This window comes from Suricata suricatta, chromosome 9 (genome assembly GCF_006229205.1).
Source record: "Suricata suricatta isolate VVHF042 chromosome 9, meerkat_22Aug2017_6uvM2_HiC, whole genome shotgun sequence".
NCBI classification, from domain to species: Eukaryota; Metazoa; Chordata; class Mammalia; order Carnivora; family Herpestidae; genus Suricata; species Suricata suricatta.
In genome coordinates, this window is record NC_043708.1 from 36018093 (window position 1) to 36040554 (window position 22462).

The 22462-nt window shown below is 39.9% G+C and overlaps 1 protein-coding gene and 1 long non-coding RNA gene across 2 annotated transcripts in view; one reads left to right on the top strand and one right to left on the bottom strand.

Moving 5' to 3' along the window:
* RHOJ (ras homolog family member J) overlaps window positions 1–22462 on the bottom strand; it is an 80686-nt gene that overhangs the window by 50539 nt on the left and 7685 nt on the right. The gene's annotated exons all lie outside the window — the stretch shown is intronic.
* On the top strand, window positions 17192–18565 carry LOC115301962. Its single transcript, XR_003913374.1, has 3 exons — window positions 17192–17236; window positions 17599–17710; window positions 18480–18565. It is a non-coding gene; the product is annotated as an uncharacterized LOC115301962 (long non-coding RNA).

Below are 22462 nucleotides of genomic sequence, written 5' to 3' on the forward strand. Positions count from 1 at the left end.
GTGAACATTTTGGCGTGTACGGATATGCTTTACAACTCCACGTATATGCAAACAGATTTTCCCTCTGAACCATCTGAAAGTGATTTACAGACATATGGGTGACATTTTACCCACAAGTACTTTAGCAGCATCAACTAAAAATAAGTACACTCTTCCCAAAACCACAGTAATATTATTATATACAAGAAAATTAACCTTAATTTACAATATAACCTAAATTATTGCATATTAAACACATGCATTGCATATTAATTGCCCACAACATGTCTTTCGTAGTTTTTTTTTTTTTTTTAGATCAGGATCCAATCAGGTTAAAACATAGTATTTAATCTGGAGTGTTTTCCTTACCTTTTTTTTCCTGAACAGTCCAGACCAGTTTTTTTGTGGACTGTACCATATTTTGAAACTACTAATAGTTTTGGTATGCCTTTGGATAATTTAGAATCCCAAAAGAAGCAGCCTAAGAACTTAGTTTAATCTATTAGTAAAGAGAGAGTTACCAGAGTAGTGAATGCTTTTATATTAATATAGAACCCTCTGGAGATTTAGATTAGATGGAATAAATTTGGCAAGAAACATAATAGTGTTTCGGAATCACAATGTCTCCGAGTTTACTGGTTTTAATTATTTATTTTTTTATTTAAAAATTTTTTTGATGTTTATTTTTGAGACAGAAAGAGACAGAGCATGAATGGGGGAGGGGCAGAGAGAGAGGGAGACAGAATCTGAAGCAGGCTCCAGGCTCTGAGCTGTCAGCACAGAGCCCAATGTGGGGCTCAAACCCACAGACTCGAACCCATAGACCGTGGGATCATGACCTGAGCCAAAGTCAGAAGCTTAACTGACTGAGCCACCCAGACACCCCTACTGATTTTTAAATAAAGTCAAAAGAAAGGGAACTGATGTCTTTAGTGGGTCATCATTCTTCAGTGGGTACATTTAGCAAATGGCAGGAAATGTTGGTTGGCAGCTTGCAGGAGAAACTGATGTTAAAGAAAACAAAATAGTTTGTGTAACAGTGTGGATTGGGAACTGTGGGGACAGTAAAATTCACCTATATTTCTGTAAGTACAAGTTTATATATGTTTTTAAAAAAGATCTGAAAAGTCAAATGTGAGAAAAGGTATCTTATTATTATTTTTATTATTTAAAAAATATTTCTTTTGAGAGAGGGAAAGAGAGTTGTGTGCACATGCAGAGCAGGGGAGGGGCAGAGAGAGGGGGAGAGAGAGAATCCCAAGAAGGCTCCACTCTGTCAGCGCAGAGCCTGATGTGGGGCTCCATCTCACAGATTGTGAGAGTCTGGTGCTGAAGCAACTGAGCCACCCAGGTGCCCCAGAAAAGCCATCTTATTTTAATGGTCTATTTCATCTGTTCAAATATGAAAAACATATAATTATATGTGTGTATAATATATATGTGTGTGGGTTGCATCTCTATATTGTTTAGATCTGAACAACCAAAACACGGCATTACTGTTACTATTACCAATAAAACATATCTCTTATATATCAGGTATTTTGTACCGAAGTAAAAGGGGGTTTGTTAAGTAATGTTGGCAGTGTTCAAATAATCTCTGTAGTTTCCTCTGTTCATTTGTCCATGAAATCATTAAGCATTTACAATGTACCCGGCAGTATACTTGAGGCAGGGATGTTAAGATGAACCAAAGAACACGATGCCCCTTGTTGACGGATCATAGTCTATTGGGAGGGGGCAGTAATGTGAAAACTTACAGCTGTATGAGGTCTGGTATAATAAAGGGACACACAAGTTGTTAGGTGCCTGACCTACAGCAGACACGCAAAATATTTTTGGTGAATAAGTGGATGAATGAAGGAATCATAGAAAAGAAATCATCTAGTAGAACTGGAGAAACAAAAATTCTAAGAAGGAGGTGAAGGGTAAGCTGTGTTTTAAAGGATGTGCAGGAGTTTTCCAAGTGGGCAAGGATGGTGGGACATACCAGTTGGCTTGTACCAACGTGGAACACACATCATTCATTGCTCCTCATTCAAACACACAGTTTGGCCCAGTGTCAAGGTCCACATGGGGGGGGGGGGCTTGTGGAGGGGGGATAGGGTTAAAAAGAGGAGTAGGAGCACAAACAATTAAGGACAGATAATTCTATGCTGGAATGGTTGGGAGCCAGTGAGTGATATGGAGTGGGATATTGAGATGCTTGGATGTTTGTTTGGAAAACCTTTCTGGTGGTGGTAGAGAGACTGAATCGAAGAAAAGAGGACAAGCTGATTAAGAGTCTCTTATAATAATTCAGGGGAAGAACAATGAATAATAAATCAGTCACAGGAGGAACAGGGAGGAGGACAGACTGAAGAGTGATTTCACCGGGTAGCTGGTTGTTACTCTAGCTGTCAAACTCTGCGTATGCATTCAGGAATCGAGAACTTTGATAAATCTTTGTAAGGGTTAGAAAGGAAAATTTCTCTCATGTTATTTCAGTCTTTAGCTACTACTCAGTTCCAGTTTAACTTTTATAAGCAAAGAGATCACATTAGTGTCTTCACTTTTTTCTGTTCTCAATTTTTTTTACAGCTTTTAAAATTGAGATAGAATTCATATACCATGTATTCATCCACTTAATGTGTGCAATCCTGTGGTTTTTTAGTGTAGTCACAGAGTTGTACAACCACCACCACAATCAATGTTAGATTATTTTCATCACTTCCAGAAGAAACATTATAACCGTTAGCAGTCACTCCTCATTGACCCATTTCTCCAGTCCTTGGAGACCACCAATTTACTTTTGGTCCCTACGGATTTGCCTATGCTGGGCACTCCATATAACCAAAATCCTGCAATATGTTCTCTTTTGTGACTGGCTATTATCTCCACTTTTGCTCGTCATCAGAGCCAGGAAATTGGGAGTGGACTAAACAATGAAGAAATCCTTTGGGATTCTCCCTGCCCCCACCAAGACTCTCAAGTTCAGAGAAGGCACAGTTAGTTGTTCAGAGCTCTGTAAGAGGACAGGAAGAGATAAAAAATACCTTTTCAGCAATGATGCTACTTCTAAGTTATCATAAAAATATATAATAATATTTCCATGCATTAGGTGCTTGTTAGATGCTTTCTGTACATTAGCTTATTTATTCCTTATAGCATATCTGTGAGGTAGGTATTTAACTCTTTTACAGGTGAGCAAACTAATGGTTGGGCAAGAGGTTACTTATTTCATATCTCACTTTGTATGAGCTAAAAAGCCATGGTCTTGACTACCGTTTGAAAATACAAAGCACTCAATTTTTTTTAATTCCCAGGTAAGCTTTCCATTTCTTTTTTACATGCTACTTTTCATGATCTTCACAGTTTCCTCAACCTGGAATGGCTTACCTATCCTTTGGCTACTGGCCACTGGCCTTACCTTCTAAAGCATTAAGAAAACTCACACTAGATGAATGGATAAAGAGGATGTGGCATATCTATATTTCTATCTATAAAATTTACACATTTTAATATATACATAATTTACAAAATTTGTACATACATACAAACAAAGGAATATTACTCAGTCATAAAAAGAATATCTTGCCATTTGTGACAACATGGATGGACCTAGAGGGTATTAAGCTAAGTGAAATAAGTCAGACAGAGAAAGGCAAGTGCCATACGATTTCACTTATATGTGGAATCTAATAAACAAAACAGATGAACAGACAAAAAGTGAGAGATAACAGGCTTCCAGTTGCGGAATGACTAAGTCATGGGGATAAAAGGTACAGCATAGGAAATGTAGTCAGCTGAGTTGTACTAGCATATGGTGATGGGTGGCGGCTACACTTGTGAACACAGCATGATGTATAGATTTGTCCAATCGCCATGTTGTACACCTGAAACTAATGTAACGTGTGTGTCAACTACACTTCAATTAAAAAAGAAAATAATAGCAAACAAAGACACTTTTTTTTTTTTAAATAAGCACAATGGGCGTAGCATATCAGAAGCATAAAACCTCCACAGAGGACTATGGAATAAATATTGCAACAAACAATAAAAAAGAAAAGTCATGAAAATATGTCTTTCTTAAGAGATGGTAGGACTTTGAATCTCACTGTTTCCCCATCCTTAGATGGGGGTGGGGGAAAACACTGTAAAAATGTGTCAGGGTGATTCCTGATTAATCAACTTAGCCAAATGGATAAGACTCACTGCTTGAAAACTATAGGCATTTATATAATCATCACGACCACAGAAATCACATTTTATTTATTGTTTCTTCTCAATGTTTTATGAGAAACATGATAATCTGGTTTAAGGTTAAACCAGCTATGGTTTATTGTTTCGATATGGACTGTGCCATAGAGAGGTGCCCACGGGGGTCAACTATACGTCAGCTGTCAGCTCTATATTCTGGCAAACTTCCTTGAGTGAAGCGGCTCTAAGAAATAGCCTGTGTTTGTTTTCCTCCTTTCCCAGTCCCCAGGTGCCCAAATTACTTTTCTCCCTTGTGCTGTTGCATAAATATTCCTTGGGATTATTGTATCAGCAAAGGGTAGTTTTGGGAAAGTAAGACAGCTTTTCCTATCTTGAATTTAAATTTAATAAGCACTTGTGAAAATTAATCTTCTCAAGTATCAGAAGGAGAGAAAGTATGCGTGAATGCCCAAGAATGTAAGCATTTACTTGAGGTTGTCACTTATGATTCTCCAGTTGAAGATGATTTGATGAAACCCACAGCGTGTGGGAGGCTTTACCAAGGAAAATAAAATGTAGGTCTCCAGGGGACCCCAGAAGGTTGTTTCATGTGATCCACTGCCTTAGGCATGTCAGCGTCCTAACACCCAAGTACCATGAGTCTGCCTTCTCTATGAAGAGATCGTCATATACGTATACTTCATAACTCCCATCCTCATTTTAGTGTCTCATGAACCAAACCAACTAACATCAATCTATTTTGAGTTAGCCTCTTGGACCTTTTATGTTGTTTCCAAACTGACCATAGTTAGGGAAAACACAGTCTAGGAGGTCAGATGTTATAGAACGGCAAAGAAGTTGGATCAAGTATCTATTCCACATCAACAAAAACAGCAAGAGCAAAAGCTATTGACATTTACTCAACACTGATAAATATATTTAGACATTGACTCAGTTAATCTTCATATGCCCTAGATGAAGCAAGTCCCATTATATCTTCATTTTACACATAAACAAAACTACAGACTAGGGGCGCCTGAGTGGCTCATTTGATTGAGTATCCAACTCTTGATTTCAGCTCAGGTCATGATCTCATGACTCATGAGATTGACCTCTCGTTTGGTTGCATGCTGACAGCCCAGAGACTGTTTGGGATTCTCTCTCTCCTCCTTTCTCTGCCCCCTTCCCCACTCACATGTGCATGTACTCTCTCTCTCTCTCAAAATAAATAAATAAAAATAAGCGGGTGTGTGGGTGATTCAGTTGGTTAAGCATCCAACTCGATCTCAACTGAGGTCTTGATCTCAGGGTTGTGAGTTCAAGCCCTGTGTTGGATTCCATGGTGGGTGTGAAGCCTACTGAAAACAAAACAAAACAAAACAAAATATCACCCCCTCCAAAAAAACTCACTACAGATGAGAGAATCAAATGAATTGACCAAAATAAAAATTACCAGTGAATGAGAGAGCTGTGTGTCTAATTTACTTATATCTAATAGAAAGCACTTCTTCTTCTTCTTTTCCTTTAAAGATTTTATTTTTAAGTCATCTCTACATCCAACATGGGGCATGAACCCACAACCCTGAGATCAAGAGTAGCATGCTTCCAAAAGCACATGTTCTTGACTATTCTATCTATGTACGTATCCATTCCTAACATGGCTATGCAAGATAATTATATGATACAATTTTGCAAAAGCATGGCTAATTCTTTGCCCACATAACCAGACAAAATGATAGTTTAAGCATGGCATGTTATAAAGGAGTAATTTTGATTTATTTGACTAAGCTGTTAATGTCACCCAGCAAGATGGTTGGGTTCACTGAATTATGCAACTGGTTAATTTTTCTGTGCTTTTTCATAAATATGCTCTAATATCCACTATAAAGGTTACATAAAATCACAGGGAAAAGGCAGGGCTGGATACAAATAGTTATGGAACTAAGGAAGAACTAACATATAAAAATAATTACAAAGGAATGTACCCTTGTAAATGTTCATTCATTCATTCATTCATTCATAAGATCTTTACTGAGTGCCAAGCATTCTTCTCACTGCTAGAGGTATGTCCCCTCATTTTATTAGGCAAATGATGCAAGAATGCGATGTGTGTGTGCACACTTATGTGTGGACAATATTTTATGTGGTTACAAATGCAAGGCAAGTGTAGAGTAGTTCATCATTATACAGTGTGATTGAGAAAGACTTTCTGATAACGTGGTATTTGAGTGGATCCCTGAAGGAAGTGAGCACACCAGTCACTTGCCTATTGGGGCATAAGTACCAGGCAGGGGGAACAGCAAGAACAAGATCTCTGAAGGGGAAATTTACATTCAAGGAATAGCAGAGACCAGAATGGATGGAGGTGAAAGAATAGACCTGTTTTGGGAAAACACCTCTAATACTTTTCTCTTATCCAAGTGCATCATCCTATTCCTCCCATAACATGTTAAATAATAATGGTAATTTGGGAACGTTTGCCTTAATCCTAACTTCAGTGGAAATATTTTTCACCTTTCCCTATTAAGCATGATGCTGGCTTTTAGACTAAGATATAGAAACAAAATCCTTGTGTGTTTAAGTTGCCTATTGCTGCATAAGAAGACATACCAAAATTTAGAGATTTAAAATAATAATCGCTTTATTATCTCATGTGTCTATGGTTAACTGGACTTGGGTGGTCAGTTTTTCTGCTTTATCATACCTCAGCTTGCCTGGAGGCTTGACTAGGTTGGAGTTACTAAGATGGCTCATGCGTATGTGGGTCAGTTGGTGCTACATTGTAAGGGAACTCAGCTGGAGCTATTGACCAGAGTGCCTTAGTTCTTCTTACTTCCACATATCTTGGGCTTTACTGCATTGACAACTGGGTTCTATGAAGAAGGAAATCCTAGGCTCCAGTGTGCTCGAAAATCAATTTCTCTTCATGCCTTTGGGCAAGACAGTCACAGGACCAGCTGAGATCCGAGAGCTGGGGAATAAACTCTACTTCATGATGGTGGAGTGACATATTTAGAGTAGGAGGGGAGGATTGACAATGGTTATCTTTGGAGGCTATCACACCATCGAGTCCCTATTTTGCTGTTGTTATTAAATCAAATTTTAATGTTAATTTTTATAATGTTTTGTCAATCTTCATGAAGATGACTATACTATTTTTCTCCTTAGACCTATTAATAGAATGAATTTTATGAATAGATTTTCTAATATTGAAGTGTCCTTAAATACTTGGACTAAATCTCTCTTGGACATGGAATTATCTGTATGATTCTTTCTGATTAGCTTCCAGAATCTGAACCAGGTCTGTGGAGGCCTGTAACACCCTCAGTTTCTTCTCTTTTCTGCACTCCTTAGTATACATGGATAATCATTTTTTATTTTCTATATGTCTTTCACCTTAAAAAGTTTTTTGTTTTTTTTGTTAGCAGTTTTTGAGACCTGTCACCATGGGCTCTGTCTCCTCAGCTCCTTTCTACCTCTCTCCTTTTTTCTTCAGTGAATTCTGCTGTTTTGGGCACCCTGTTAAACATATTTTGGAATTTATGTCCTAGTTGTACTGGAAACATAGTTTTATTTATGTTTACCATATTTTTTTTCTTTTGGATGATCTTCAGGAAGAGGAGAAAACTGGAATCATGGTCATATCAGAAGTCCCAAAATGTAAATATAAAATTTTTACAGAATATACAAACATTAAATTGACTTTCTGAAGCTCTCAACAGACATTTTAGAGTTGAAACTGAGAAGTGAAAGACTTCGTTATTTATGAAAACAGGGATGGGATTATTACAAGTTAATTTCCTGTCTTTTCTTTGGTAGCAAATACAACTCTCTTGTGGAAAGCTAGAGGCAATTTATATTGCTTCCATGAAAAATTTTTCCTCACCATCAACTTCCAACTATATCTTAAAAATGTATAAATTATATGTGTAAAAGTGATTATAATTGTTTAAGTGATAGTTGGATGTAATTGGGGAAAATGCTTTCCCATGAAGGTTGACCCCAATCACTTCCCAAACTGTGATGAATTGAGGGTCTGAGGAACAATGCTGGGACCTGGCAAGAGGCCCCCAGGATAGGGGTACAGGAAAAGGGGGAGAATTAACTTAGAAGTCAGAGAATTCTAGGGAGATCAAGAAAGAAACTAACACAATCTTCCAAACAGCCAAACTCTGGATCTACCCTAGTAGGGACTAATTGTACTCATTAAGTACTCTGTGAATTTGGTATAAAGTTGGCCTGGATTTTTCACTAGGCAATAGGTTGTTTGAGGTATATTATCAAGAGTAAACAGTACAATTATGTCTTTAGAATAGAGTGTTTTAATATCCAAATGTTCTTATTGTGAGTCTTTTTAAGGTCGTAAAAATGGATTTACATTCTCGATTAGAAACGATACTTATGGTACTGCAGCTGGATGATTTGAGCGGTGGAGACCCTCTCCCAGCCCCTCTTTACACCTGCTGCCGAGATAATGCCAACAGTTTTGAAGCATTTCCACCCATAAAAGGAACACACAGGCTGTATGTACGAGTTATAGTACATGAAACAGATATCTTGGTTCTGAGCCCTGTTTCTGGCACCCGCACATCCATATTGCTTATGAATGTGTGAAGGAACAAATCAGGATTAACTGCATTCTTGGCGATGCTGGGCTGGGGAAGAAAGATGTATTTGCTTTTATGCTTTTGCTGTACTTTGTGGCCAGTTACATCTTATGTCATTCTACACTTGTGGTGCATTTAATAAATACAGGGATGTATTACTAGTAGGAAACAATAACATTCGGTAGTGTTTTCCAACACACAAAATGTGTTCATGGCATTATAAAATTTGTGACTTCTTGGGGATGTTTGGCTAATATAGATTAGTTGCCTGGGGACCCCCACAAATGCTGTGTTATCAAGAAGACAGGTTACTTCCTAGATACCTGGTTTCAGTGCAAAATTATGTGTTAGAGAGAGTTATGGTTGTAATAAATTTGCTCAACAAGCTATTTTTAAAGGCTTTTGTGGTGGAGTAAAATTGGACTATGAAATGGGATTTTAAAGTTTTAAGTATAATATCATCTTTTATTTCTTTTTATAAAGTGTTTATTTACTTTTGGTAGGTACTTTTTTATTTTTATTTTTAAAAAATTTTTAATGTTTTTTATTATTATTATTTTTTTGAGAGACAGAGAGAGACAGTGCGAGCAGGGGAGGGTCAAAGAGAGAGAGAGGGAGACACAGAATCTGAAGCAGACCCCAGGCTCTGAGCTGCCAGCACAGAGTCTGATGCAGGACTTGAACTCACCAACCCTGAGATCATTACCTGGGCTGAAGTTCAATGCTTAATTGAATGAGCCAGTCAGCCACCCCTAATGCCATCTTTTCTTAAAAACAAACATACTGAAGCTATCTTGTTGGGATGAGATTGAACCATAATCTGGAAGAACAGAGTTATCTATGAAATGGCAATATATAAGGAACATGTTAGCATATATCCTTCCTTCTTTTTTCTACCAAGAGAGTTGGGGTTTCTCTCCTTTTGTCTCTATCTCTTTGTCTCTGTCACACACACACATACACACACACACGGAGGGAGGGAGGGAGAGAGAGAGAGAAAGAGAGAGGGAGAGAAAGAGAGAAAGATTATTAACAATGAGTTGGATTGCACTTATTTCAGTCTTCCAGAGATGTCCATGAAATTCAAGGTTGGATTGCTCATATTGAAAACATTGCTGCCAGCCTTGAGCTGATAGAATTGGTATGAAAGTTAGCCTCTATGACTAATTCACAACTTTCTCACAACAGTTTCTCATGAAACTGCAGGCAGTAAGCTTCCTGCGAGGAAAACACTGATTCATGGGGGACAGAATGAAGCTTTTGGGCACTAAGAACTCACTGGATGTGCCCCCCGCTTCAGTGCACCTCTGTGGATCACCTGGGCTGATGGCAGAATAGGGCATTTGATAAAAACGGCATGTGTAAATGCAGAACTTGGATGTAAATGAGAGAAAAGACTTCTCCAAGGAAGAGCATCTATCGATGCTGAGAGTTCATTGCAAAGAGATGCAGTGGGGATCTAGAGACAGACAGAACCACAGAATCTTTTTCTTAGACTAATAGGTCCTACTCTAGCACTAGTCCACATGGTTGATGATAATCTCCTACTTTTCCACTATATGCATCAGTCTGGATAACATATGGAGGTGCCTCCAACATCTTCACTAATGGCTTTCAGCTTTGAATTCCAGGAGAAGCAAATTTAAGGTCCATTTATCTGCCCACAAGCCCCAAATTTTGTTGTTAATCATTCTTGGCACTTGTCATCAACAGTGATAGGTGAGCTTAGGGCACGAGGGGCTACTCCATGTCCCCTTTCTCTCCTCCCTTGCTTCCCCCTCCCCCCCCAGATACACAGAGATGAGGAGAGCAAGAAATAAAACCCGTTTTGAAGAAGTTGCATTCCTCCGCCCTTGTCCTCTTGACATTCGGACCCAACACAATGCCAGGCTGCTCCCACTATGAAGTGGGTCCATTCACACCCAAATCATCTCAGATCCTTTGAAGGGGGATGTGCCAAAACCATTTTGGAAATTGTACAGCAAAGTATCTTTAAACCTGTCTGGTCTAACTCCTTCATTTTATGTTTTAAGACCATGAAGACTTGTGAAGTGCTTTTCATCAGTAGGGCATCCATTGTGTTCCTCACCCTGGAAAAGGTGCTACATCCTTTCTTTGGTGTTCGAAATAGAATTAGCATTTATAAGTCAGTGCCCACTATAAGCCCACATGTGATGGAGGAAAGAGCCTTTCCTTCTTAGGAGAAGCAACCTGGCAGAGGGGAGAAAAGCAGGTATTTTAAGGGGGGATGATACTCATATCACTGAGAGACAGCAGAGATGGAGGAGGAAAGCTTAGGGGATTTTATTACTTCAAGAGACCAAGCACAACAATATAGATATTTAGAGATAGGCATAATGCTAGATTCTTTAGTAAAAAAAAAAAGTCCAGTTCTGCCTTTTGAATATCTACATCTTTGGTCACAGAAGGACAGTGTGTATGAAGGAGGAAGGAGTTTGGTAGCCTTTTGTAACTCAGGCAACACTTGGATGTTTTCTGAGAACACACGGTTCTCATGAAAAGAGCCCGCTCTGACTTTAATGGAACAGAACTCCAGGCAGCCCCTACTTTCAAACAACACCTTCCCTGGGGAGTGAGATGAAGTTAGAGTCAGGGACTCCAGGGGCCAGGCATTCCTGTGCTGGTCTTCATCCCTAGAAAACAAGAGACAGTATGTTTCTGAGACTTGATGTAAAAATGAGAAAGAGCAGAATTTTGGGGAGTAATAAAGGAGCTTCACCATCTGTCCAGAAGAAAGGATCCCAGCAGATCTTAGTGGAAAAAGTACCAGTTTGGGGCTGAAAGAACCCTGTCCTTGAAGAATTGTGGAGAAAATTTTTACTCATTTCTCTCTCTTTAAAGATTGGCTAGACATCGCTCAGGGGTGGACGTGCATTATTCCTTCTGAATCGCTGATTAATGCACCTCGGCAGAAATATGCAGTCCTTTCTGAATTCTTTTACATCATGGTATAATTACCATAACTGAATTTCTATGATTTTCACATATGCCATTAAAGTATTTCTAAAGTATCTTTTTCCCTAATAAAAGACAAAATTTAAATAGCATTAGCATGAAATTTGGCTGCCTGTCAAGTTAATATACCACTGCCTTTCTCTTAGAAGATGTACATTCCGTTTCATGTAGAAGTCACTGTGTGGAGGTACTGCTGAAGGGAAGGAAAACATGCACATACCAGAGAAAGTTTGGAATCCTTTAAAGAAGTAGTAGCAGGGGCGCCTGCGTGGCTCAGTCAGGTAAGTGTATGACTTCAGCTCAGGCCATGATCTCCTTCGTTCATGAGTTCAAGTCCTGCATGGGGCTCTGTACTGACAGCTCAGAGCCTGGAGACCGTTTCAGATTCTGTGTCTCCTTACTTTGTCCCTCCCCTGCTCATGAACTCTCTCTTTACCCCCCTCTCAAATATAAATAAACATTTAAAAAATAAAAAAAAAGTAGGAGAACATGGAAAGACTAAGAATGAAAACTATTTTTATGAGGCTCTTTCTTGAGAATGTCATGTATCTTTCAACAGCAGATTATTGATTTTGAAAACCTGAAAAGAAAAAAGCATGTGCATTGCATCTTCTGAAGTCACCCTTTACAGATATTTTGTTTAAGGTTGGCAGTGTCCACTTACAAAGAAATAGAAAAATGGTAACAACTTTTAATGGAAAAATAGATCATTCTGTGGGCTGATCCATGTCACCCTCAAAATGCTTTATTTGATGCTTTTCCTCTGGGCTCTGAGTTAATTGCAGGGTTTGTGGGAGTAACCAGACATTGACCAAAAATTGAGCTAAGTGTCACCATCAGTAGAATAGAAATTCTTTCCCTCCTGTCACAGGGAACAGGCATTTATTTATTTATTTATTTATTTATTTTTTTAATATATTGTCAAATTGGTTTCCATACAACACCCAGTGCTCATCCCAACAAGTTCCCTGCTCTATGTCCATCACCCACTTTCCCCTCTCCCCCACCCCCATCAACCCTCAGTTTGTTCTCAGTATTTAAGAGTCTCTCATGGTTTGCCTTCCTCCCTCTCTGTAACTTCCCCTTCCCTCCCCCATGGTCCTCTGTTAAGTTTCTCCTGTTCTACTTATGAGTGAAAGCATATGGTATCTGTCCTTCTCTGCCTGACTTATTTCACTTAGCATGACACCCTCGAGTTCCATCCATGTTGCTACAGATGGCCAGATTTCATTCTTTCTAATTGTCACATAGTACTCCATTGTATAGATAAACCACATCTTCTTGATCCATTCATCAGGTGATGGACATTTAGGCTCTTTCCATGATTTGGCTATTGTTGAAAGTGCTGCTGTGAACATTGGGGCTCATGTGCCTCTATGCATCAGCACTTCTGTATTCCCTGGGTAAATCCCTCACAGTGCTATTGCTGGGTTTGGGGAGTTCTACTGTTAATTTCTTGAGGAACCTCCGCACTGTTTTCCTGAGCGGCTACACCAGTCTGCACTCCCACCAGCAGTGCAGGAGGGGGAACAGGCATCTCAGCTGTTCATGAGGTGGGAGAAGATGGAAAACCTGAGGCAGTGATGTGATCAGAAAAGAAAACTATGGAGGGATAACTAGCTCCTTGTGACACTGAAAGAAAATAGAATGTGTTTTCTCAAATGTTGCATAGTTGCTTTAAAAGTTATGTTTCTGTTTGTTTCCTGAACTCCTTCACTCCTCAGCCACCTCCGCAAGCACTAACGCTTGGACATCTAACACTTGAAAGTCTGGAAGTCATTTGAGGACTCACATATAGAACTAGGCGTGATGTGAAGCAATTTCTTTTACTGGGTAAATTACTATAGTTAAGGTTAGTTGATGATGCAGTAGGGTCCAAAATAACTCATGATCTCTTGTAAGTATTCCAAGACTCTGATAGCTTGGAGCCTAAGATTCTCCCTGGATCCAGAAAAATCCACCGAGTGCTAGACTACCCTGTATTAAGATGTCTTTTGTCAAATTGAAATTCAATCTATGGTAATTGCTTTGGTTGCCAAATAGGATGTCTGGTAAAAAACCTTTTAATGTGTTAACTGGTAGGAACTAAGTGAAGCATAAAAGTCATTCAGGATGATTTGTAGTCTATTGCATACTAAATCCTAGTAGGACCAGTGTCTGTTACAAGGATAGGGTATTAAGTACTATAAAACACCATGATCTCTGGTAACCACAGGGAACAAAATGTCTCCTGTAATACCAAAAAATGTGGAGCCAAGATTAATTTTGGGATTCAAAGAAATCTGGTGTATTGAAGGTCTTAACATGATATTATAATGTAGATAAACCTGGGAATAACTTAATAGAAGTTTATTAAAATGCTGGGAGAGAAATGTAGTACTCCCATATGGATGACTCTGGTCCTTTACATTAGTCAGATTGACCTAACTTAATTTAAATAACAAGCAAAAAAGAAAACAAAAGTTAGAAGTCCATGAAAAGATTGTTTAGTTTAGACTTTTACATCCTGTCAGGACTGTACCTATTTTGATGAGATCTCCATTCCCAGTGGACAATGATAAAAGCTACTGTCTGCCAGCTTTGGATTTGAAATGCGAGTCTCGTGATTGACGTAAACTGAATTTGTGAGAAGCTACCCATGAAAAATGGGGAAATACAAGGTCAGGTATCAATGAAGGGAGCTGGAAAGATTTGGGTGTATTATCGGAAGATGAGAATGAAAATTTCCTCTGTCTTTGAATACATTAAGAGCCATCATTCTGAGGATGATACTAAGGATGTCTCCATTTTTGCTGACCTTGAGTGAGAGGAAGTAGCTTCAGTCTGCTGCCTGATGGATTCAGTCTTTCTAAAAAGGGAGGACTTGGTATGGAGGATTATTAAGAGAGTAAATGAATGGGATGAATAGCATAAAACCTCTACAGCAAAGTTTGTGCCTAATAGTGACACTTAAGATTTAACACTCATTCTCTCTTTGGAAAGGTTGGTTAAAAATATATTTACTGTTGAACATTCTTAAGGTTCATATTTACCAGCTTGAACTATGGCAAGTGTCATGCAAAATTCATTTTGGATGAGGAAAGAAGCATTTAGGGCTCATAGTATAAGTGTATCCAACATTAGTAGAAAGGAGTCTTTAGAGAGAGAGAGGGAGAGAGAGAACATAGCCAACTTTCTTCTAATAACTCTTACTTTGACAAGTATAAAATGCCTCACTATTTTTTAAAAGTCTATTTATTTATTTTGGGAAAGACAGAGTGCACAGAAGAATAGGGAAGGGCAGAGAGAGAGGGAGAGAGAAAATCCCAAGCAGGCTCCATGTTGTCAGTGCAGAGCCTAACACGGGACTTGATCTCATGAACTGTGAGATCATTAAAATGCCTCATTGTTAATATATATGAACATATCCATTGCATTTCTTGCAAGCATATCAGCTTAAAATTACTATACTTTCTAGCTAATGAATGATTATATTTCGTAAATATCAGTCATAATTCCTAGGAGTTTTAGACCTGTTATACATTAAAGAGATGGTTGACTTATGATTTTTCCTCGTTATTAGTCTCATATATAAAAAGGAAGTTCTACAACACAAACTTTAAGGAATTAAGTTTTTCTTTTTGCCTCTAGTATTTAAAATACTAAAAAACAGAAATGCTTCATATAGGGGCATCTGGGTGGCTCAGTCAGTTAGGCTTCTGACTTTGGCTTAGGTCATGATCTCACATTCATGGGTTTGAGCCCCGCATCAGGATCTGGGCTGATAGTTCAGAGCCTGGAGCCTGCTTCAGATTCTGTCTCTCCCTGTCTCTCTGCCCCTTACCCTCTCACGCTCTGTATCTCTCTGTCTCAGAGATAAAGAAAACATTTAAAAAATAATAATTTTAAAAAAGAAATGCTTTATATAAATAGGAAAACAACTTTTTGCCTAGTTAAATCACTCAGAACTCACATCTTGGAAATTTGACTAGGCCAAATCCTTTGTAATTTTTTCCCCAGAAAAATAAAATTGCTTTATAAGTTCTAAACCATGCCAGTATAATCTTTCTGAAGTTATGTTTATGATACTTAGGATATATCCTTTTAAGATGTCAGAGGATCAAATTTCAATATAGAAAATTATCCTGACTATTCACACAGAACGCTAACTTTAGTGTAAGTGCAGTGGGTAACACTGTGAGACTCTGAGGTGTCATTCATACATACATTCATTCAATCATTCAGTAGATATCTCTGAGTGTCTATGGCGTCATAGGCTCGTGCCCCAGCGCTGACACATAGAGTGAAGACAACAGAAGCTTGCCTTTGTGACATGTGCATGCTAGAGGGATATAAAAAAAAAAGACAATTAAATAACCGAGATAGTAACTTCAGAGAAAATAGTTCTTGAAAGGAAGCCCAATTGAATCAGAGTGGTCTGGTCTCACAAAGAGATAAATTTGAGCTGAGAGATTTGGATCCTTCCTGCCAGGTGGAAGAAGATACTACCTGGAGACAATGTGAGACTCAAAGAAGAGAGCAAAATAACACGAGGGTTTGCACACTTAGCTAAATAGTATTAGTGAATTCCTGTTTTTCTTAATCAACTGTCGATACGATTGCAAAAGGACCAGGAAGCCATTTTGTTCCCTATGTTGCATCCTGCTCAGGCCACACAGAACATTGCTTCTCCCCTGTTGGCAAGGAGAATCACATTCTGAGGCTTAGCTGACAGATTCGTATTAGAACCGCTGGAGAATCTCCAAAGGAAGGCTGGGTCCCCACTAGCAGGGCTGTTTGTTAACTGGCTGACTGGGTAAGGGTGCCTGAGTCCCAGTTCTGAGTTTTCTGCCTCCCCCATCATTGACCTGCTGTCCCTTTTCGGAGCCAGATTCTAACCCAAGAAGTAGTCTCTGGACTCTCAGTGATTGCATTTCAGGAGGTTTTCCATTTTTGTTTTTTCTCCTTTTCCCCAAATGTAGGTCAGAGCATGAAGAACAGAGGGATTGGCCAAAGGGAAACAGATGTTTATGTTCATTTCATAATCGTAGGGCCGGGTGGATATGGAAGAACAATAAATAGTGCCAAGACATGCAGAGCTGCACCAAAAACCACCCCAAGGGTCCCAGGCTCCTTCCTGTTTTTCAAGACTCCTTTGCTTCTTCCCATGAGAGGAGGTGTTCTCCAATTTTCCCTCGCTGAGCCCAGCTCACAGCTCACAGGCTGATGCGCGTTTTACAGACAGCAGGCTCTGTGGACAGATTCACGGTTGTGGGGCCGCAGTCACGGCGCAGGCTTTTCTCCCAGCAGCTGGTGCTGGGGCACCTCAGTTTGCCTAGTTAGCCCCCTTGCTGCTGTTTTACAATTTCTGCTCATCTCCACTCTGAGCTCCGGGGCCTCCCTACCCCCACCCCGTCCTCTCAGCCCTCCCGCAGCACCTTCTGATTCTCAGCCTTGTACATTCTCTTTCTTCTAGGGTCCCTGGGAGCCCGAGCCTGAGATCGGAGAGCAGGTCTTTGGTGAGAGCACTCTAGTCTTCATTTAGGAATTTGCTACTTGTTTTTGAGAGGCTCTAAAGACCTTTTCTGTTTTACACAATTTTCCCTGTTAGAAACTCCCAAGTCAAGAAAACATATATGTGGATATCTATTTTTAAGTTGCTTTTTAGTGATTGATGTGTTATCATAGAATTGTTCCTCTTAAACTGGATTTATAGGCATCTTTATAGTATAAAGAAAGGATTTCTGAACTTGCTAAATTACATTAGATGGAACTACATGAACTTATGAAATCCAAAAGATTTTGAACTATAAAATGGCAGTTTAATAGATTCCATTTAATAGGAAACACTTAGGATGCTTGTTGAAATTTATATTTACAGCTCTGTCTCTCCGTGGGTCTGGTGCAGCCGACTAACACTGCAGCATGGACTAAAGAATCTGCATTTTCAGCAAGCAGTTTCTCTGATGAGCGGGCAAGTTTGACAAATACAGGTATATCACCCGCAGCTGAACAATCACCTACTTAAATATGGTGCTTATGGCAATTTATAATGTTCATGTGAGCCTACTGTATTTTTTTACTTAAAGTATTTTTTTTAATTTTGAGAGTTGGCAGGGGCATCTGGGTGGCTCAGTCAGTTAAGCGTCTGGCTTCCGCTCAGGTCATGCGCTCATGTTCATGGGTTCGAGCCCCGTGTTGCGCTCTGTGCTGACAGTTAGCTCAGGGCCTGGAGCCTGCTTCAGATTCTGTATCTCCCTCTCTCTCTGACCCTCCCCTGCTCGCACTGTCTCTCTCTGTCTCTAAAAAATAAATAAAAAACATAAAAAAAATTAAAAAAATTTTTTGAGAGTTGGGGGCATGTGCAAGCAGGGGAGGGGCAGAGGGAGAGAGAGAGAATTCCAAGCAGGCTCCCTACTGTGCACACAGAGCCCGACATGGGGCTCAAACTCACAAACCATAAGATCATGACCTGAGCTGAAATGAAATCAAGAGTCAGTGCTTAACTGACTGAGCCACCCAGGCACCCGGTCTATCGTATTTGACGTACAAAATGTCAACTTAGTGATTATGGTAACGATTACTAAGTGTCTGTTAACATCCGTTCACTTTTTCTTTGGGTGTAAAGCTAACCTTTCTCATAATAATGTGTGGCTTAGGGTTTCACTTCTCACAATGAACTGTGAACAGAAGTGCTGCACCCCCCTGTGGATCTGGCCCACATCACCACTCCTTGCTTTCATGAAGCCCTCTGTATTCTAGGTAATAGCAGAATCACAAGATAGAAAAAAGTTAATCCTTGAATGGCCTCATGGAGCAGAACCATCTTCGGCAACCTGAACCCAACCTGTTATCTGAGCAAGAAATAGAATCCTAATAGTTTGAATCATTTTATGTTTGAGTCTGTTTGTTACAGCATCCTAGTTTATTGAGTGTGGATTCATCATTACAAAAACCTGAACAACACTGTGCTGTTGGCATAGCTGTGAAGTGGCAGGTGGAAAGAAATCAGGATAGGCTGGGGAGAGAGAGATCTGCGTTATCCTGTGGCAAAACCGTGTTTTTGAAAAACTGTTGTCTGTGAAGCCTGGAAGGTGAATAGTTCTTAGAGTTTGAGCACTTAAAGAAAAAAATTGGAAAAAACCAGAATGTTATTGTATGGTAATTGTTGCTTACTGTGTTTAGCAAGGTGTTACAAGAAAGAAAGAGCTGAACTGGTTGTTTTTTTGAAGCCGAGTTGGATAGAACCCAAATATTAATGGACTTAGAGAGTTGTAAAATAGATTAGTTTTGGAGTCCACAAATAAAGGATGCACTTAAAAAAGGATTTGGGGGCACCTGGGTGGCTCAGTCGGTTGAGTGTCTGACTTTGGCTCGGGTCATGATCTTGTGGTTCATGAGTCTGAGCCCCAGTGGGGGCTCACTGCTGTCAGCGTGGCGTCTTCTTCGGATCCCCTGCAGAGGGTGCAAACTTCTTCCACTGCCAGAACAGAGGGTCTTCCCAATGTACACCCTCCCTGCCTGTCCCCCACTTGCACTCTCTCAAAAATAAACAAACATTAAAAACAAAGAATTTGAGCCATAAATGTCCATTTCTCTGTTTAAGTAAGAGAATCATCTCTGTGTCAAAGATCAGATCCCTTGCACCTAAGCCTACTGCTTCATATGGCCTCTCAGTAACTATTGTTAATTTGAGCAAAAAGGGCATTGGCTACCAGAAGCAGACAAATAAAGTATAGTTAAGAATTATGTCTAAGAAAGATACACTTTGGTCTTGGATGTGGTTACAGGTACGTGGAACTTACCAGAAACCTGGTAAATTTTTGTGAGTTGGGTGTCTAAACAAATGCCAAATGTGGATTGGATATGCTCAGAGCTGTAAAACAACACTGAGCCCCAAAAACTGTACAAGCAAAAAGCAGGCTGTGAAAGTGTTACAGTCCCCAAGGATGACATGCTCCTAACGGTCTAATTCAGCTGTGTGTCATGGAGGACAATGGATGAGGAAGAAGAACCTCCCAGACCTGAGCCAGGAAAAGTGGAGACTGATGGATGACGGAATTCCTCCCAGAGAACAGCGTCAGGGTCAATTCCAGAAACTTCTTCCACTGCCAGCACAGGGGATCTTCCCAGTGTTTGCCATCAGAATTCTGCCATTGCTATGTGTCTCCCATTTATTCCTTTTCTTGTCTTTTAATGTTTATTTATTTGAGAGAGAGAGAGAGAGAGAGACAGAGGGAGGGAGGGAGAGAGAGAGAGAGAGAGAGAGAAGAGAGAGAGAGAGAGAGAGAGAGAGAGAGAGAGAGAGAGAACGAGAACGAGAGGGGAGCTGAGAAAAAGGGAGACATAGAATCTGAAGCAGGTTTTGGGCTCCGAGCTGTCAGCACAGAGCCCAATGCAGGACTCAAACTTACAAACTGTGAGATCATGACCTGAGCTGAGGTTGGATGCTTAACTGACTGAACTCCTCCTCCCAATTTTTTCCTTTTCTGAAAGGATTTTGAATATTTTAGTTATTTCATCCCTGTCCCACCATTGTTTAAGGGATGATTGTATAAATGGGACAGATACTGAATTTCCTATTGGATCACAAGGAGCCACATCTCTATCAAATGGAAAGAGCTGTGTGTCACCTGCAAACACTGGGCTTTGACCTCTGCAGTGAAAGAGTAGGACTCTGGGCAGTCCCTCTTTGGAAAAGGGCAAGTTTGTGTTACGTGTGGGAAACAGTGTGAAAGGATATTTCGTGGATGGAGAGTCTGATACAAGTGGAGATGGCTGGTGTCCACCGACATCTATCCTTCCTTCTCTTGGGAAAGTCTCTCTTAGCCTGAGGTGTGACCTTGTGACTAAGTTACAAGGTCTACGACGTGTAACCGGAAATGATGTCTGTCACTTCCAGTCTTGGCCCAGAAAACTTTCCATTCGAGTCTATGCATGCTCTTTGTTATCAGGCTGGTTGTATGCAGAGAGCTATGAGACCCCAAGGGATGGCAGGGTCACAAGATGGATGGAGCCTCGTGTCTAAATGACTAAACGGAGGAAACCAGCCTCACTGACTTGAATACTTGCCCAGGACCATAACATTATTAAGGAACATCCTGCTATGGTGTTAATTCCTTACATTGTGGGGTTAGGTTAGCATATTCTAACTAACAGTGGCTTTTAAATTCATGTTATTAGCTACCAAACTCTACACTGCCTGTGTTGTTTGTTTACTGCCTCATGGGCTCTACTTCCTCCATTACAAGTTATTTAACCTTGGGCAAATTGGTAATGTCTCCAGGCCTTGATTTCCTCATCAGTAAAATTGGGGGAAAAAAACACACCTCACAGGATCATTGTGAGGAAGCAATGAACTGATGTGAGAAAATATCCCAAATATGCCTGAATCAAAGCAAAGACTAGGGAAGCATACAGCAACTGTTAGTGTTGTTAATACATATACTAGTGGCATTTGAGTTTCATAATTAATACTACCACACTTCTTGTTGGGTCACATATGGCCATCATGAGACCCATACTCATCCTGGGAAGGAAGAGTGCTGTGTTTCACAACCAAGACGACACTGAGTGACTACACATGAATCAGGTCCTTTTGATTCATGAAAATTGGACACATCCAAGAAGCTGGTGGACTTCAGAGCTTTCAGGAACAATGCCAGGCTGCTCTGTGACTCACGGTTGGTCTCTGTTGAATTCATGATGGAATGATCCTGACTGCGTTACAGCCAGAGAATTAACTGTTTGCATTCTGCTGAGTAACCTAAGGGGTGCCATGGATTTCTGTTTGTGGGAGTGTAATGTCAGGAGCTGCATCCTTACACTGAAGGCAAAGCCTCCCTCACAGATCTTTGCAATCTTGTGGTCAAGACTGATGAGGGAGACCGATTCTGTTGAGTTTTCTTACCTGTCCTTTCCTAAGAGGCCTTATATTGTTGCCCACCTTCCTGCTGTCTTTGTAAAACAAGCCAACTGTATTCAAAACATAAATGTCCAAGGTGCTGGGCTGTCCCTGAACCAAATCTGCTATTTGTCCCACACTAAGTGGGAGAAATGGCAGATTTTGCAAAAGCTATTCCAGCAATAAAACACTATTTATCTGAAGCCCAAGCTCAATGGGCAGGTAGGTAGTAAAATTTATGAAGGATTTCCTAGCCTGGAAGTGAAGGAAGTCAGGCGATGTGGAACTAAGTGTCTTGGTCACAGGGAGTCTGTCCACTGAAGCCTTAACTGGTCTCACTCCTTGGCTTGTTGCCAGCTAAAACAGGGATGCAGGAGGGCTGGGAAATGGCAGATGCAGGTTCCAATTCTGAGAGCATCGTTTCTCTTGGGTCACAGATACTTAATTTTCTTTACTCCTCTTCTATCCTTTCTTATGCCAAAGAGTTGTGGCTCATAATTTATTTATTTATTTATTTATTTATTTTCAAATACATGAAGGAAAAGATTTACTGCCCCTCAAAAGATGATTGAAAAATACATGCTCAGTACAAGCTCATGAACTACTTTGATGTGGCCCCAATTTTTTTTTACACAACTTATTTTTTTTTAACATATGCAATTATTTTCTGTCATTTACAATACAGTAGTTACAATGATACTCCAAACAGAAAAGCAAAGTAAAAAATCAAAACCCCCACTTCTATTTCATGTAATTAGACTTATACAGAAATTAGAAGGTTAGGTACCAACTAGTTAATCACCTAATTTCACAGCTATCTGAAGTGGCAATTGTAATATAG